This window comes from Lissotriton vulgaris, chromosome 1_1 (assembly GCF_964263255.1).
Source record: "Lissotriton vulgaris chromosome 1_1, aLisVul1.2, whole genome shotgun sequence".
In the NCBI taxonomy this organism is placed as follows: domain Eukaryota; kingdom Metazoa; phylum Chordata; class Amphibia; order Caudata; family Salamandridae; genus Lissotriton; species Lissotriton vulgaris.
In genome coordinates, this window is record NC_141685.1 from 424162894 (window position 1) to 424182710 (window position 19817).

At 42.9% G+C, this 19817-nt stretch overlaps 1 long non-coding RNA gene across 1 annotated transcript in view; it reads right to left on the reverse strand.

Annotated features, from left to right (window-relative positions):
- The window catches only part of LOC147747295 (uncharacterized), a 1579242-nt gene extending 1561579 nt beyond the window's left edge, over nt 1-17663 (reverse strand). Inside the window, exon 1 of the long non-coding RNA XR_015307534.1 lies at nt 17458-17663. This is a non-coding gene — a long non-coding RNA (uncharacterized LOC147747295). The remainder of the gene's footprint in view (nt 1-17457) is intronic.
- Nucleotides 17664-19817: the final 2154 nt, after the last annotated feature.

Consider the following 19817-nt stretch of genomic DNA (forward strand, 5'->3'; position numbering starts at 1 on the left):
GGAGTATTCTCTTTTGAGCGGGTAAATTGGTGCTCCCCACATACCTCAAATTGCAGCTGCAGGTCAATACATAAACAGCAAAATACGATTTGCACTTGAGATGTTGATTGATTTTGCTGACCGCAGGGCCTAATTCTGTGGTGTACGTGATGGCATTGATACCATATTGGCATGCCTTGCATACAGAGCATTTGTAGAACCCTTTTCATGCCATTAGCCAAGAGCCCTTATTCTTAATTTCGAGGTTACTCCTCACCAAGGATGACCCCATGCTGTTATTTTTCCTGAATGTAATGGAAGGCATGTTAGGTAACAACCCCCCTATCACTGGGTCTCTCTTGACAATTGGCCAATTTTTTCTGACTATTTCCCTTATCTATTTCTCTTGTCGCGAAAAACCTAGCATTAGTCTGATGGGTTCCTCCTGTGGGCTCACTCCGTTCTGTTTCTATCTGTACTCCAACATATCCTGCTTTGACAGCGACCTTGATTTAACTATCACTGACTCAATAATGTCTGAACCGTACCCCCTATCCAGAAATCTTCTTTTACACTCTTTTTGTATTTTGTTGCAATCATCTTCCCTGCTGCAAATCCATTGTATACGGAGCATCTCCCCATATGGGATGCTCTTAATTAAATATGACGGATGCGCACTGGAAGCGTGCAAGAAGGTATTGCCCGCTGAGGGCTTTCGGTATAGGGTAGTGGTCAATTCATTGCCATTAACCTGGACTTTCACATCTAAGAATGTAACCATTTCTTTACTTATTTCAGCTGTAAAATGAAGGTTTACTCTGTTACAATTCAAAGTTTCAATAAAATCTGTAGCACTTTCAATGTCCCCATCCCACACTATAAATAAATCGTCAATATAGTGCTGCCATGTTACCACGCTCCTATTGAAGATTTGCTCATGTTGCTGCCTGAGGTCACCCCACGAACTCCGGTAAGATTACGAGGCTGTCGTCGGGCGGTCCGAGCCGGGACACCGGAAGTCCCGAAAACATCCTTTCAACAATCTCTGAATAATATAAAAGATACTCGGAAACCTTCCTTCTGCAAACAGCGATTTATTGCGGCAACAGACAACGCGTTTCGGCGATTAAGGCTTAACGGCCGAAACGCGTTTTTTGTTGCCGCAATAAATCGCTGTTTGCAGAAGGAAGGTGTCCGAGTATCTTTTATATTATTAAGAGATCGTTGAAAGGATATATATATATATATTTACATATATATATATATATATATATAGGTTATAGTTAGGAATTATCATTTAAAAAACCTTAGAAATTCACTGAAAAAAACATCGTTTTCAGTGGTGTTATAGTTAGCAGGACATTTTACTCATACATAATCATTGAAATTCCTCCGTTATAGTTAGTTGTACTAACTGTAAATCTCGCGCCCGTAATCAACAGGTGATGATGTCACATATTACATCATTCATGACAAGGTCAGTGACATCACTGATGACATCTCAAATGACATCACTGATGACATCACTGATGACATCATCCAGTGAATGTGGTTTGGTTTGCTATTTAAATATGTATTATATATAGCAATCTGCATTTAAGAATCAGTGGATAAATAAGTATACATAAGACTTATTGATTGTATGAGTGACTGTATAGATAACTGTATACTTGTAATAGTGATTTCATAACACACAAAGTATGAGTTACTATGTATATGAATAATAAGTATGAGCAAAAAATCCGTTCCGCTCGCGGATTTTGCGAATTTTCGGTAAATTCGCGATCCGCGAACTCCCGCGAATTTACCGAGAATTTGCAAATCCGCAAGCGGCGGATCCGGGGGAAAAAGTTGAAGCCTGGCCTGTTGTAATTATTTTACGATGGCGCCGGCAAGCTGCCAGCGCCATCCTAAAATAGTTACTAAGTTAGCTTCAACAGGAAGCTCTAATAGATAAAATAAAGCAGGTGCTCGATTTTATCTATTAGAGCTTCCTGTTGAAGCTAATTTAGTAACTATTTTAGGATGGCGCTGGCAGCTTGCCGGCGCCATTGTAAAATAGTTACAACAGGCCAGGCTGGTGTGCTTTCTTTTCCCAAATCTACCGTGGAACATCAGCTGTGATGCTGGATAGAGACCTTTGCATCCTTGACTTTCACTAGCGCTATACCTGTGCTGTTCTTGTGACCAGGGGCTTCTTTCTCTTCATCTGCTGAACTGATCTTTCTCTGACCTTTTATACACACAAGAGGCATGTGAACTCGCATTGAAGCCATGCCTGTTTGGCCCCGCCCACACACTCGCGGTTTGCACCGTCTTCCCGCCATTTACCCACTATGATGGACAGCTCACTCAGGGACCCCTGCGCCCTTCGGGGCGATTGCATAGTAACACACACATGGTCGCTCGAACTAGTTGAAGCTCAAATTCAGTGACTCATTCATTAGCCCAAAAACAATCGTGAGCGTCGTCGAGGCTGGGCAGGTGTGCCTTCATCCCAAATCTACCGTGGAACATCAGCTGTGATGCTGGATAGAGGCCTTTGCATCCTTGACTTTCACGAGCACAATACCCGTGCTGTTCTTGTGACCAGGGGCTTCTTTCTCTTCATCTGCTGAACTGATCTTTCTCAGACCTTTTAAACACACAAGAGGCATGTGCACTGGCATGGAAGCCCCGCCCCAAATCCGCGGATCCGCAAAATCCGCGGATTTTGCGGATCCACGATCCGCAAATCCGCAAAATCCGCGGATCGTGGATCCGCAAAATCCGCCCATGCTTAATGAATAAATGAAGTGCTGTTTGTATAAGTGTGTAGCTGAGTAAATGTAAATATGATACATTGTTTGCAAAAGTGAGTAGGATGACTGCATAACTGAATAGAATGTGTGCTGGTGTGTAATGTCAACATAGGTGTATAAGTATATTTGATAGTGTTCTATTGATCATTGGCAACATATATGAGTGAATCTATAGGTAATTGATTAGATGTGTGTGTAGATCTATGAATCACTGAGTGGGTTTTAGATACTTGAATTGCTGTGTCAATGGATTCATATATGGTAGTCTGTATTTTACAGTGAGTGATGAAAGGTTATATTAGTGTATGATGAGATGTATCTGATTGTCACATGGATGATGTAATCAGTGAGGTCATCAGTGATGTCATTTGAGATGTCATCAGTGATGTCACTGACCATGTCATGAATGATGTAATATGAGACATTACCATCAGTGGATTTCAGGCACGAGAGTTACATTTAGTACAACTAACTATAACGGAGGAATTTCAATGGGTCTGTATGAGTGAAATGTCCAGCTAACTATAACACCCCTGAAACCTATGGTTTGTCAGTGAATTTCTAAGGTTTTTTAAATGATAATTCCTAACTATAACCTGCCTGAAACCTATGTTTTTCTCAGTGAATTTTAAAAGTTTTTTAAATGATAATTCCTAATTATAATGTTCATTAAGCATATCTGTTTTTTTAATATTTTTTAATTATCATCCTGTTCTGAGCGTAGTAAAAACTGCAAATATTACCACTCTTCAATTGATTCCTTCCTCCAAGAAAATCACTACAAACCAGAACCACAACTAACGTTAATGATATACAAACTAGGTGTTCCAGAAGAAAAAAAAACACGTACCCATACTTTCAACAACAAACCAAATCTACAATGCTACCTAAAAACAGGCGATAGTTCCATTTACCCCTAACAAATTAATATCAACATTTAACTAGTGTAAGGACGTTGACTATGTACTGTGTGAATTACATCCAACTCACACCCATATCTAAAGATGAATATGTAATAGAGATACTAATTATGCGTTTCCCACACTCAACAAAATCACAACACCTAGTGCTGCCACCACTACAACCACCCCTCCTGACTCTCCCCCTCTACTACCTCAAAGGCAGCGCAAAACAGGACAACGGACCATCCCAAAATAATATATCCCCTCAACAGCACAGTCGCTCAATGTTCAGAGATGTGGCAATCAACTATATATAAGGGAAGGAACTCGCACATCAACCATAATGTTCACAATGCTAACACTACCGGTGATATGCTATACACAACTCAATATACAAACAAAAAACAGTTCCGTGTGTAGATATACTATTGATACGTGTAGTGTACTGCACAGTGGATGCAACCATATTATCTCAGGCACTGGGGAATATCTCGGTCATATAGCAGTTGTGTCCTCCCCCTTGAAACAGAAGCAGAGTGGGCTGGACCAACGAAATCAATTCCAGCATAAGAGTATAAATAATTAGGCTACGCCTTTGGTGTGGTTCACTTGTGCTAAGACAAAAGACTCCGCCACAGCGAAGGTCCTCACCCTGCCACCTGGCTGCAGCCATGACCACATGCCTCCTCGATACAGGCCCATTGCGAACTCAGCGCCACAGCACCGAAGACTTATATCTGTATCGACTACTGGCTTCGATCTACACTGCGGACAGCAGGGTTCACATGTCTTCAGATTTTGTTAAAGGATGTGACAAAAAGAATTCCTCAATGACTATCCTGATGACTGCCTTCGATCTACACTGCAGACAGAAGGGTTCACAACTTGAATTCAGCTTTGGATCTACACTATGAACAGCATGAAAATCAGCCTTGCTTTCTTTAAGGCAGCGACAATTGTCCTGTATGTGTTCAGATTTTTTTAAAGAATGTGACTACTGCCTTCGATCTACACTGCGGACAGCAGAGTTCACAACTTGAATTCAGCTTTGGATCTACACTACGGACAGCATGAAATTCAGCCTTGCTTTCTTTAAGGCACAGACAATTGTACTATATGTCTTCAGATTTTGTTAAAATAAGTGACAAAAAGCATTCATCGATGTCTGTGTCGACTACTGTCTACGATCTACACTGCGGACAGCAGGGTTCACAACCTGAATTCAGTTTTGCATCTACACTACGGACAGTAGGGAATTCAGCCTTGATTTATTTAATGCAGAGACAACTATACTGTATGTGTTCAGATTTTGTTAAAAAAAAAGGTGAAAAAAATCATTTGTCGATATCTGTGCTGACTAGTGCCTTCGATCTACAGTGAGGACAGCAGGGTTCACAACTTGAATTCAGCACTACGGACAGCATGAAATTCAGCTTTGATTTATTTAAGTCAGAGACAATTGTACTCTATGTCCTCAGATTTTGTTAAAGGATACGACAAAAATAATTTCTTGATGTCTGTGCTGACTACTGCCTTCGATCAATAGTGAGGACAGCAGGGTTCACAACTTGAATTCAGCTTTGGATCTACACTACAGACAGCATTGAATTTAGACTTGATTTATTTAAGGCAGAGACAATTGTACTCTATGTCCTCAGATATTGTTAAAGGATGTGACAAAAAACATTCCTCAATGTCTGTACTGAGTACTGCCATTGATCTACATTATGACGGCTCACTATTCACGTGGAATGGGGATTGCACATGACACATTGCAGTAAGAAAGAGACATTGCACCAGAGCGACTCACCCAAACCACGAATCATTGCAGGGTATGCACACGCTGAGTTCTTTAGGTACCACTAACTCACTGCACCACAAGCCATCTCCCCGTGGCCTTATTAAGGCAGAATTCACTAGGCAAAAAACATTGGTCCCAGTGCGGCCTGCCCGGACCACGCATCATTGCAGGTTACATACACGCTCAGTGCCAAAGGTACTACTAACTCAGTGCACCATAATTCATCACCACGTGGCCATATTCAGGCAGAATTCAACAGACAAAAGACATTGGTCCGAATGTGGCACCCCTGGACCATGCCTTATTGCAGGGTACATACAAGCTCAGAGCCAAAGATACTACTAACTCAGTGCACCATGAATCTTTTGCAAAGGAGAGTGAACAGTTTTATGTCAGCAATGATGCACACTATCACTTTTAAATGGAATTCATGCAGAATTGAATCGACAAAAGACATTACTCCAACTACTGTGCCCCCCGACCACGCATCATCGCAGGGTACGTACACGTTAAGCGCAACAGAGTTCTACTAACTCAGTGCACCAAAAATCATCGCCACGTGGCCTTAGTAAGGCAGAATTCACAAGATAAAAAACATTACTATCAGTACGGCCTGCCCGGACCACGCATCATAGCAGGCTCCACAGAACCTTGTTGTTTCAGGTGCCTCTAACTCAGTGCACCACTTATCATCGCTGGCTGCACACACGCTAAATTACCAAGACTGTGCAGCTCTACTGAACCCCACGTGGCTGTGGGCTCTTGCTAATTGCTGCCTCCTGCCTACACTGCGGTCATCAGAGCTCACAATTAAATAGACTGTTGATTCATTATTTGCAAAGTACAATACCAAACTAAGTATAACATCTATCAAACCTATGCAATATCCCTTTAGTATGCTTCCTTCAAGAACTTCTTATTTATCAGTTATAGATTTTGTTGAATAATAAAATTCACTCTGCAAGAGCAAAGGCACACTCAATGGCAGTCTACACTGCGGACAGCACAGGTCACAATTTGAACTATAATGTCCTTGAAACATACATATTTTGATAATGCATTCCATACATGTTTCATCTTTTATTTCAATTGTGATTACAGATGATGCAGTCTAGTAGGCAACAGACAATGCTTCCAGTGCAGACCGATCGAACCACGCATCATCGCAGAGTGTGCACACGCTGAGCACCAGACGTACCACTAACTCAGTGCACCAAAAATAATCGCCATGTGGCCTTATTAAGACAAAATTCAGTAGTCAAAAGACATTCTTACCAGTGCGGTCTGCCTGAACCACGCATCATCGCAGGTACCACACAAACTGACCCTACCTTAGTGCACCACAACTCATGAACCCTTTACGATAGAATCTTCTGTGTATTATTTCACATATAGTGCTCCTACCTTTGTACAGCAGAAGTCATGAACCATTTAAGATTGAATATCTATGTATGATATCCTGATTACTATTCTCCTTGTTACCAACAGCAACGTAATAAAATGGAGTCGAGCACACATGCCCGTACCCACTTCAACTATCTATCTGTGTCTGTGTATGTATTATGTTTGCAAAATTCTGCTCCTGCGCCCTACCACATTATATTGTGCTGTAAACAGCGTATGCAACCATCTTACGTCTGCCAGTAAGAAAAACTTTGAGCATATAACTTTCTCTCGCTCATTCTACAAATATGAACGTACAAACTGGATCATTACAATATTGCAAACAAAGTGTATAGTAAATTTATAAGCGTGTGCTATTGCTCGATTTTTTTTTTATTTTTAGCATATTTATATAGCGCGCAGTTGACCCAAAACTATATCAGCAATTTACTTGAGCACTGTATTTACAGTACATTTTCAGGCACGCGTAGATTACATCATTTCTCTACAATACCAGGATGTGGACATGACTCCGAGCCTCGAACACTGATTTCCAGCACCAGGTTCGACAGTATACCAGAATGAACACATACGTGTATATATATTAGCGGCCCTTCATGTGCCAAAAACTGCAACCTAAAGCTTTCATAGCCCTGTATTACTATGGCTACAGCACTCCACTGAATGTACAACAAAAATTGATATGGGTCATGTCCACCATATTTTATGTGTGCAACTATGGATGAATATAGGGTCAGTGATACCCCATACCTTCCATATTGGCCATGTTGTGAGACTTTACAGACATAATAACACATTTGCGTTAAAGACCCTGGTGACGGCAGCACTACAACGCAGACACCTGAATCAGTTGATTTCTCATATAGCTCACGACAGAAGCATGCCCATAGCTTCGGAGTCATTGTTCACAGCCTCGCGCAGCACTGACATATGTCAGTCCAGCCCACTCCGCTTACGCTTCCAGGAAAACACAACAACGCTACATAGCCCAGATTTCCATTGTAGAGATTTCTTCATTCCAGGTCTAGTTGTCAGAATGACACACACACACTCCCTCACGGCTGGTATACACCCACACCACACCCATCCAGCACATGCGTCACAAGACACGTGACCTTACCAATAAAAAAGACGTGGCGCACATGCTCTGCACCATTTTAGAGTTGCTCCCATCGCAAGCGCTGTGATGACCCGTCCTGGTGGTTCGGATGCCTCATGTAGGCCTGAACTACCGAACAGGGGGCCCACCACCATGTGTGTGGCCTCTATGGTCACTGAGTTAGAGGTATTGCAAGGACTGAGCGGGTGAGGAACCTGCGATGATGATGGGTGAACGAGTATGTCCTTTTCCATAGTGTTATCAAGACTCAGCACCAAATGTGAGACTTCTTGGTGACAGAGCAGGACTGCATGATGTAGAATGTACCCTGTCCGTGAAAAGGTGAGCAGTGAGGCCTGGGTGCGCAGCGGAGGGAGTAGATGCGGTGCAGCAGACTGGGTACAAAAAGGCGACCCAGAGATTTAGGCGTACGTAGTCCTATATACCGTATCTTATTGCATTTGTATTTTTTTTCATATAGCAGGAAAGTTTTTATAGTCGGTCAAAAGTCTGTCGCACATGATGAATGAAACCACGTGTATCACTGCGCACCACTTGTTTTCTGAAACCAGATTGAAAACATTACTACTTTACTAATTCTTCATAAATCGAAGCTCATTAAACAAGTTGGGACTGTAGAAATAGTTGTATTTTTAATGCGGGAGGGAAGGTGTGTGAAAGAACGATGTTATTCTACTCCACATTAGGATAGTGAGAATTACCAATCATAACATCTTTCTTTTACTATCTTTTAGATGTAGAGCTTCAGGGTTCACTATGTCCCGGCACGTGGTGGAAGACACACCGGTGACAGAAAGGTGAGCTGCGAATCTTCTTTTCAGTCTCTCTCTCTCACTTCCTCTCTCCTTTGATAAACAAATGATGCACAATCTTATCTTCCTTTTTATCTAACAGGTTGTGTTTCACAAATTGGCATTCTCCCCCACAACACCTCCAAAGCTCAACGTTTGAGGATTCTGCGATGATGCGTGGCCATAGTAACAACGCATAAGAAGGCTGCTTCGACACGTGGTGGACACTCTTTGAATCACGACAATGGCACAAGGTGAGCAAAGAAACTTGTTTCCGAAGCAACGAGAAGTCCCCTGTGGGCAGAGAGAGTGGATAGTGTGCAGCAACTTGACTGCGTACGAATGTACAATTACCTCCGGGCAGTAGGAGTGGCTAGGTTGCAACAGTCTGGGTGCGCAAGAAAGGGCACTCACTTCTGGACACTGGGAGTCAATGGGGTGCAACAGTCTGGGTACGCAGTAATGAGCACTCACCGCTATGCAGTGGGAGTGCATGGGTAAAGTACTCTGGGAGAAAAAGAGCGCACAGACACCTCCTTGCAGTGGAAGTTGATGTAATACAGTATCCTGAGTGTCCAAAGGCATAACGAAGAAATATACGTGTGCAGTTGTATGTACTCTGCTATTACTAACTCTATACTATCTTTCAGATCACTAAACTTGAGGGTGCACAATGAACCGGCACATGCTTGGACACACACCAGAGGCAAAAAGGTGAGCTAAGAAAATTTTCTCCAGTATCAACTCTACCTCTCCTGCTCCATCTATTACTTTTTCTCTCTCACACTTTTAATGTCGTTTTTTCTCTCTTTCTCTCTCTCCCTCTCTCTCACATTGTTTCTCTTTTCAAGTTATGGACGCTGCTGTCCACTCTGCAGATAAATAAATCAAGGCTGAATTTAATACAGTCTGCAGTATAGAACCAAAGCAGAATTCAAGTTGTGAGATCTGCTGTAAACAGTGTTTGCAAGAGGTAAGCAGAGCGGCCTAGATAGACAATGCCTCCAATTAAACGTGCTGCAAATAAACGATATTGTCCTGCTCAATGATGTGATCTCTCACCTAATTCCGTCTCCTCTCTGAAACATTTTAAAGACCTGCTGGACCATACTGAAGTTCTGACCCAGCAGGCACTTCCCTACAGACACATCTTCAGCGTGGGCCTATTAGAGGTGTAGGATGTATCAGGCACACTGCACACGTGCGAATAACCAATATTGCCAAGTGTTATGTTAATTTGTGATCTTTGACCTCATTCAGTCACATCTCTGTCTCATTTTAATTACCATCTATACCATAAGATAGGCCTAAGCCTACAAGCAGCGCTGCCCTACAGATTCCTGTTGATTGTGATTCTGTGGGAGGGTTAGGGTGCATGTGAGAAAAAACGATCTCGCCTTTCGTAAAGATGTAATCTCTCACCTCATTCAATCATATCGATCTAATTTTAAAGACTTATTTTCATTTTTGTTTTGCAGGTTACCTACGCTCCTACCATTGGAGTTCATCTCACATTTTGTTCATTATACTGTTATGTTAAAGTTACGTTTCTATTTATTTATTTTTGTTATAATAAAAGTTAATTTAAAAAAACAAACTGGGCTACCGGAGGACGCATTGTGGTCGGCATTGGGGGTCCCCATTTTTGATACTTCACAGGACTGTCCTATTAAGACAGACCTGGCATTCATCCTTTCCATCTGTATATATCCTGATTCTGGACAGAATTTGAGCCATTGGGCTTCTTGAACTTTAGATGGATGTTTATACATATTGAAATCCACCTCGTTGTTGGTCTTATACATCGTTTTTAACCACTTACAAGATTGAAGAACTACGGATTTGGTGTAGCTTTGATAAGAGAGAGACCAGCGTAGAAACAACACGATACTTGAAGTCTCATGCTTTTTGAGTTCTGCTAAGCAGTCACCAACAATTGAAGTCATTATATATAACGTAACCCCTGAAGAAGTCCCCTGCATTGGACGAAACGTGTCGGCTGTATGGTGATTCATTTACACGCTTGAAATAAAGATTTGAAATCCAAGGAATACCATCGTACGCGACTCATTGCAGAATATATACTGTTTATTACAATTTGTGGTGCACCTTTGCTGCTGTAAAAGATCAATTGAATTCCCTAGGGAATAGGCACTGTTGGTGCAATTCAGTGTGCACACAACCCCTTATTCGATGCTTAGGGGAAGAAATATATGTGGGGTTAATGTCTGTTAGGTGCTGTTAAGAAGAAGGGACCACCGTTAGGTTTGTGTTGTCTTAATTTAAAAAAAAAACTGAGTGTATATGTCTTCTTTTTCTGACAACATTTCACTATTATTTAGTGTGATAATCATATGCTTAGAGAAGATTTAAAAATCAAAAGTAGAAATGATGTTTATAACTAGAAGTATAATACTGAGACTAACACTTTTCCAGCTCTTTACCAGAGTCTGTAGCTGCGATTAACGGTTCCTATGGAAAATTGTAAAAAGTCCAGCACACTTGCATTAGCAAAATTGTGTGGTGAACTTGTGACCTGTGTGCTCAGTTAAGTGTTCCATGAACTGTTACTATGGTAACAGGCAGTAAGCAGTTTGGGGGTAGGGTTGAAAAGTACTGGCTGTACAAAAGCCGGTATATTTACCCATGATCCTCTACATGACAGAGGGGAAAGCAAACTGAGATGACAGAACACTATGTACATTACAAGCAAAAGAAGTACACAACTCTTTGAATTAACCTCAAGAGACGGCTCGAGGAATAGCCACTGACGTTACAAAACCCATGTACAATTTGCCTTCTCTGTACTCAACAATGGGTAATTCTTTATCGATCACAGTCAGGCACTGTTGCTTCATGATTCACAGTGTGCACTTCACAAAATACTTCGTGCCTATTTAAAAGTATGACATTGTTCTGCATTCTGTCCATCAACTGTTGTTTTTGCATTTGTCATCCCGAGTGGGATGGGTATGCTCAGACGTGAGTCCAATGCTCTCCACACCACTGGAGTTAGGCTATCCTGGCTGAAGACGACTGATAGCCAGAAACCGGTCCTAGGATGCTTGATTCCGGTCCAGGAAAGACATGGCTTGGCAGTTCGGGCTGGACTGTTCCCATGAGGCACAGGGTCAAGACTGATTTGCATATGGCCATGTCTGAACTGGGGTGGTGTGGAGTGCAATAAAACGTTGGATTTAGGCCCAGATCTCTGTACTGGGGTGAATGTATGACATTGTTCTGCATTCTGTCCATCAACTGTTGTTTTTGCATTTAAATGGGAGACGGCATTGTCGACATTCCAAAACTTAGGGGCATATTTACAAGGACGGCGTTAAAATTATCCCCGCTTTAGCCGCAGCAAACTACAGCTAAAACGGTGATAATGGACTTCAAAATCCTTTGTTGTCTTACAGAAAGATTTTTTTCAACACTGCTGTTTGCTATGGCAGAGTGAGAGCCAAGGCTCCCGCCCTGCCATAGCAAACTTGGTTTGCATTTTGAAAGAGAGAACACGAAAACCTTCTCTCTCTTTTGAAATGCAAAGCAGAATGCTTTTCCCCACGGGGAGCTGCATATTAGTAGGTCCCCATGTGGAAAAGTAATGGTGGCTTCAGAGGGACGCAGGGAGCTGACTGGCACCGTAGGGACATTGGGCCTCCACTCACAGTCCCCAACGTTGAATATACGCCCATGGGATTTTATCCTGAGGAAGAATAAAAATTAGTAGTAGGTGATTTTTTTTTTACGGTAAAATTAAGAGTCTGTAATGGGTATATTTACAAGGACAGCATTAAAATGTTCTGGTGTAAACCTGGGCTTCTCTTGGAATCCTCACAAATTCTCAAAAGCCTATTATTAAGCCCATTATGGCTGCATAAACAGCATTTTCCTAATGCTAAAGCGACGATAATTTTAACGCTGTCCTTGTAAATATGCCCCCAATATCGCAAGAAATACAGTGATAATTCATGTTCGCAAGTGAAAAGCTTGTTGATATAAGACTGTGGACTTAACATATGAATCCACCTCGCATATTAAACATGCTTAAGTCTACTTCAGAACACATGTTAGGATCCGACATAAACCGCAATTACCAAGCGTTTTGCTATCGGTCCTCAAATCCAGGCCCGCCTTGTCAATACAACGCTGTTGTCATTCTTCCCTCTTCCATGTTATATTGTCATAGTAACACCTACCTTGCCACTGGGAATGCCTACAGTACAACTCATTTTAGATACAAGGCGAGCCGTTAGCAAACCGCCTGCTAAAATGCGTTAATGCATCTTAGCGTCGCCTAGTAAATAGGGCGATATAATTTTCACAGCATTTTTGGCTTTTTTTTTAAATTGCGGCAAAATTGCACTTGTTAATAGGCTCTCAAGTTTGCTATGACAAAGCGGGAACCTCAACTCCCACTCTGCCATAGCAAACAGCAGTGTCCCGGAGGTAGGCACCCCAAGACACAGCAGGAGCCGCTCCTGGGGGGTTGTGTTTCCCAAGGCTTTCGACTGCTCCAGAACGGGGACCACGCGGCCCCCCTCCCACAATATAAATAGACCTGGAGGGTTGTAAACCCTAGTGCGTAGACAGACCTTTGAGCTCCCTTGCCCATTTATTTTGTAGCACCGAGGAATGGCGGTCCCCGGGCTACAGGGCCCCTCTGAACCCCCATCAAATGTAATATTTTCTACCCTGAGATTTGGCCCTCTCATGTAGCTAATTTTTAAACAAGCACAGGAGCCTGTGCTTCGTTTTTATTTTCTTACGGCGGATCCATGCACCCAGGGCACATTTCTCAGTTTAAAAAAAAAACATTATTGGGGTGCCCTAGGCGTCCTTGTGGGACCCCTTGAGCAGGTCTAGAGGGTCAAAATATTTCTAACCTGCCCCCTTTATACGTTGTTCCACTAATTTCTAGATCCTCGCTTCTACTGAGACATAAAATGGCTGCCAACACTTCCTGGTTTCAAATGTTGACAACCACTTGACAGCCAATTAGCATTCAGCACGCGATCTGCACCGTGCGCTTAGGGTGTGTTCAGGATGCGCGGATCCACCACAGCCATAGATGTATATGTACTTTTAAATGTTATTTTCTCAGGAACTACTGAACGGATTTACACCATTTAAGCAAAAGGCACAAGTCTGAACCAAGGACTACTTCTTTGCCAAATTTGGTGTAATTCCATGCAGCAGTTGGGGCTGTAGCCACGATGAATGGCTCTTATGGAAAATTGCAAGGGGAAAACATGTTTTGGGACCCCCCTTTTTTCTTGGCCCCTGCTTCACGAATCACCCTGAGACTTTCAGGATAGGAGCGGACCGGAGCGCCCCACCTGTTTTAAAAATTTCACGATGATTCGTCAACCGGCGCCAAAGTTATTCCAAATAGAATGTCACGGATTTCCTATAGAAAATAGGTCGCCAGTAGGTAATATATACATACATATATATATATGTATATATACACCCACACATATACACCCACACACACAAACACATACACACACATCCTTTCATGAAACAAAATTACTAAAAATAAAAAAATCAGTGAAGACATACTATTGGAACTATTGCATATCATGCGTCATGTCTGCCGCTGCATCGCAGAAGGATCACCATTCAAATTTGCAGCTGATTTAGCCCATCTGGTCCGTGCTCTTTCTTTCACGTTGGATGTGAAAATGGGGGAGAGTTAACTGCTATATGTATATATACACACACACACACATACACCCACACACACACACATACACACACATCCTTTCCTGAAACAAAATTACTAAAAATAAAAAATCAGTGAAGGCATACTATTGGAACTAATGCATTGCATTATGTTGTTCCATCGCCAAGTGATTTTACTTAAAGCACCACATCTTGATATATTTCCAATGGATACCAGAGGCTCTTGCTGAAGTTGCACTTTCTGGAGTGCATTGCCCAAGCCAACACAGAGGAAACATGCATTATGATTTTCATGTTTAAACCCAGCATTTCAAAACGTACATCTAGACATTGACTCGTTTAAGCCTTCAGTGCTCTTATTTTCTGAAGAGGTATGCACTAAAAGTTAAAAGTTCTGTAATATTTGGTTGCACCATATTGATGCACATCTCTGCTAATCTTGCTCCTTCACACTGTCTTTCAATCACCTGTTTAATAATTTGGCCCTCGACAATGTCAGCCTTCAAGATAACCCAGTTATCTAAAAAAAGAACACGAACTGCAATGCCACACTGGATTATGTATGCAGTATGTCAGTCAAACAGGTATCATCCCTTAAATCACCCAAAGCAACTCCATGTGCCAATCTCATTAAGGCTGAGACTGACGTTTGATCCCTAAAGCATAAACAGAAGTGTGTCCGGCCCACCATTAAGCTCCCACATTATGCATTCACAATCTGGTTTGCAATTTCACAATCTTCATAGTTGCATCTATATTCATTTGGGTGACATACTGTGGCAAACCAATACTTAAGTACTCAATTATTTTAGCTACAAAAGTTTTAAAAAGCACACATATTGATTTCACGAGATTCCCTCCTTTGCACTTGACCCACCCCATGCCACCCTTCTGTCTGATCCCCAGTTCTAGACAGGCACATCAGCTGCACACTGTCCATTCATCATGGCAACTTGACTCCAGCACTCAGTCCAATCAGCAGGGCAGCTTGACTCCAATCTGTGTGTTGCACCTAAGCACAGCGAGGACTGCCTGCCTCCAGCGCAGTGACGCATGCCTACACTGCCAGGCACATGAAGTAAGTAAACCTGTCTGGGTTGTGACTGGGTCACTTCGCTCACCCCAGTGTAATTTACAGCTTTCGTTTTTGAAGTCGTCTCACGCAGGTATTGGATTTTTCCAATGTGCCGTATACCAGCTCTACAATCTCGCTGAAATACAGCTTGTTTGCCAATATATTTACAACACGACATGATTGCAAACTGCTCCATCAAAGACAGGATTATTCCAAAGCAAAAATACATCTACACTGTAAAATAATTTGCGAGTTGTCGTCCAGGAAACGTCCTGCTGCCAAAAACAAATTCATAGTTTTGTCTGTTTTGATTGTATTCACTGGCACGCGTGTATGTATGTCTACGGCTATGCGCATTCAACAAACACGTATTTGAACATATATATAGGGGGTTTAAATACATTTCTTGCAACCACACACATCTCTGAAAGCAGAGGCTTGCTGGCGAGAAGACGCAGTGTAAAGGGAGCGCTTGCTCCAAGGACCTTTTAATGTGGCTGGACTGTAATGCTGCAGTGAAAAAAATCATCTATCAATAAAAAATGATTTTACCGTCGAAAAGAGACATTATTTCTAAGGGGACGTTTGTTTCATCTTCCAACCCTCATGATATTTTCAGCAGAATGGGACTAGTTAAAGCCAGGTGGGGTGGGTTCCACACTATAAAACTCCTAATATAGGGAACTGAAAAAACTCATCCGGGTAACGCAAACAAGCAAAACATGTGGCTTAGTGGCACTTAGATAACTGGCAAATGCCTTAAGTGTAATAACAGGCGAGAAGCTCATAAAAATAAAACACAAAACAATCATAAAAATACTGGAAAGGTCTTCTTTCTTAGCTATGATACTTAAAAAAAAACATAAGTCAGGCTGCTGCTGCTGAAGGCATGCTCGGCCACTTTGCAGTTTTCTCATGCGCTTCCATTCTGAAAATAACCCATGATGCAGCCCATGCGTTAGACAAGCGTGCCATGGCTGTGGCACGAGACTGCCATACCCCTGCTCAATTATGCTTCAACAAGGTTATGCCTAATTGGTCTTTAGGCTGATTAATTGAAAATCTAATTGTCCTGGAGGGTTCAGAAATATCTTAAAAGAGAGCAATGCATCACTGCTTGTGCAAGGTCTGCACCCAATGCTGATGTTTGTTTTGCTGGCTGCAGCTGCAGGACGAGTAGGCTGTTGATATACATTAAAATTCACGGGAAACTAAAAGGAACGCAATATTGCCTTTTCATATGGAGAATTGACGTAGGAAAAAAATTGGCTGTGTAAAAACCAGCGCGTGGAACAGAATCTATAAAATCATGCCTGGGTCTGCCAGTGCAGAATGAAAGTAATGTAAGACGCGGGATAGGGGAGGTCCCTTCTTGCAAAGACACAAATCACACGATTACTTTCATGTTGGGATCATTCTGTTAGATTTAGCATTTACGACTATGGTATAAACATCCATTTGACAGTTTCTCACTAAATGTGTGCCACGAATATGCTGCAATATGAAAGGAGTACATATCCGGTCTAGACACTTCATAGACACAAAAATACGATAATACAATGGCAAAACAAGGTCGTTGAATACATACATCTACGTTCAACACTTTGCAAAAAAAAATGACATCGCGGTAATTAAAAAAGACCGGTTCCATTTACGGGACTGCTTCGCGTTTACCCCTTGCTGATAGATTTCCCTCATTGACTGGTGTCAGGGTGCATCCGCCCAAATGGGATTGCTAACGGGCTACACGAGGAACTGAAACAAGCATGAGCGCGTGATGCTAAACAGAATCAAAAATTAAACCCACCAGGGACTGCACGCTGCATATACCGCGACTGCAACCTCCCCAACCCCTGTTCCTTCGAGGCAGTAATGAAATTAAATACCTTCACCTACCTTCTGACAGGGCTGCTCCCTCAACGCATCCTCGCCCATCCCGTCATTGCAGAAAATCGTCCTTCCTCCCCCTCGCCTGCCCTGCAGCGTCAAGGCGTTCTTTAAGAAGCAGGTGCGAGATCCCTCAGAATACGGGTCTGGGAAATGGTTATCCTAGTCCGAAAATCCCCAGCAACCTCCGTTCAGCAGGAGTACCTCAGTCGCGGCACAGCAGCAACAGCAGCAGAGGCAGAGCCGGCACTCTGCAGGCCACATCTTTCATACAGTATACATCACTACCGCACTCCTCCTAGTACTGGGGCCTCGGCAAAAATGTCAGCTACTAATAAATGGCCCGGCAGCTTCATTTGTTGAACAGTTACAAAAATATTACGATGTTTTTAAAGATTATTTATCTCATCAGTACTGCTACCTCGCACAGGCCGGCAATCAAATATGTAATCACACAAATACGCGAAATCTATAGCAATTTTACACTCACTCCATTTGGCCTGCCACTACAAAATGATATAAAGAGACCATCATGCTGCAGTAAGGAGAGCCTGAGGCCTGAGCACATTCATCACTTAAGAGGCATTGATTGGTACAGGTACAGTAGCAGAAAAAAAAGGGCCTCGTAAAAATAACACCAGCCTTCCCCGTTATAGTTTCTACCTACTTTTGAAAACGTTCCTATTAAAGTTTGCATTGCATTGCCTGCTCAACAATCTCGTTGCTTTCTCTGACTAATTTTAATACTGATCTATTGAGAATGTAACCAGATTTTCCACACTAAGGGGCATATTCACAAGGAGCTATTGCCAAATTAATGGCACTTTAGTGCAGCCAAAGTCGTGATAAATTTACCCCCCCCCCCCCCCATTCACAAGCTGGTGTTAACAGTCCATAGCACCAGTTTACCCGCGATAGCAGCCGGAAAAAACATCGCCACAGAGGACCCCCGTCACTATTGCTAATGAGATGCAGAGTAGGCGTTCCTATGCCAAAAGTCGTGACAACACCACACCACAACATTCACAACGACCAGACAGAACACCGAAAAGAACACAAAACAGGGGATAAGGCGCGTTCACAGCAGGACATCAACACCTCCTCTGACCTTGTGTCAAGTCAGACCACAGTCTGCACCACAAAAGGGAGCACAACCCAGAGCCACACATGAAGAACAACAGATGCCCCTGAGCAACTGAACATGCAGCACACACACGCAAGAGGGCCACAACACCCACCGACACGACACCCAGGCCCACCCCCAACCCCGGACTAAGAAACTGCACACCAACACCACGAATCCCAAAACAAATATTTTGCCTGATGTCACATCAGCAGGAAAATCAACATACATGCATTGCCAGAAAACTGAGAATCAGTCATACAGCAATGCAATCACCAACACAAAACACCATACAAACAAAAGCCAAAACAACTATTCGGATGAGTCCTAGGGGGTCCTCACTGGACAATCCGGGGACACAGCCTGGAAGACTAAATCCAACAGAAGAAGGTGTGCCATGCGCCCAACAAAGGAAAGATAGGGAGAGAGCAAGGGAGAGAGCAAGGGAGAGAGACGGAGTGAGATTGCACAAGCAGCGCAAGGCTTTGCAGGACACATGGCACCACATGCCAACATGTGTGTGTGACTCGCCATCCGTACACCAAGACCTCAAGGCTGTGTCCCAATCTCAGCATCAAAGCCACATCGCATTCCAAAAACGCAAAGTAGTAGTCAGACAAACCTCAGGGATGAAAGCTCCATTGTTCCAGTGCAAAAGGCGGGAGGACATCTGTACCACTGACCTTGGTCCAGAACGCGCCTGGAACACCCTTAGAGAGATGCCATGGCTGCTCTGTCCTGACCAAACGGTGGGGGTAGGTGTTAACGGCGCTGACCGCACGCCATCCGGGTTCCTGACCTTTACGTGCAGGTCCCACTGGAGCAGACTGCCGGGCTCCTTAGGATCTCCCTTAGGGTCACCCGAACTCAGCAGGACTTCTTTGCCTGCCTTTATACGATTTCAAGGTTTAAGGTTGTATGAACACCCTTTTCTCACTGTGTAGTACGTCTCACTAAGGTCCTGACGAATTGCCATACAGGCAAGAAACATGTTGACCTGTTCAGGGGGTTGTAGGTATACAGCTTAAATACTACCTATAGCATATATCTCCCGTCCCACCATTTTAACCAAGGGCGTCAGCCACGTCAATAAATTTCATTGTGGACTGACCCACCTTTTTTGATCTTCACCACTTTTTTCACGACTACGCCCCTTTTCTTCCCACACACCCGCATGCACCATATGGCCGTAACAAAAGATCTCCGATAAAGAGCCCCTTTACGGGTGCCCGTCAGACATTGCAGC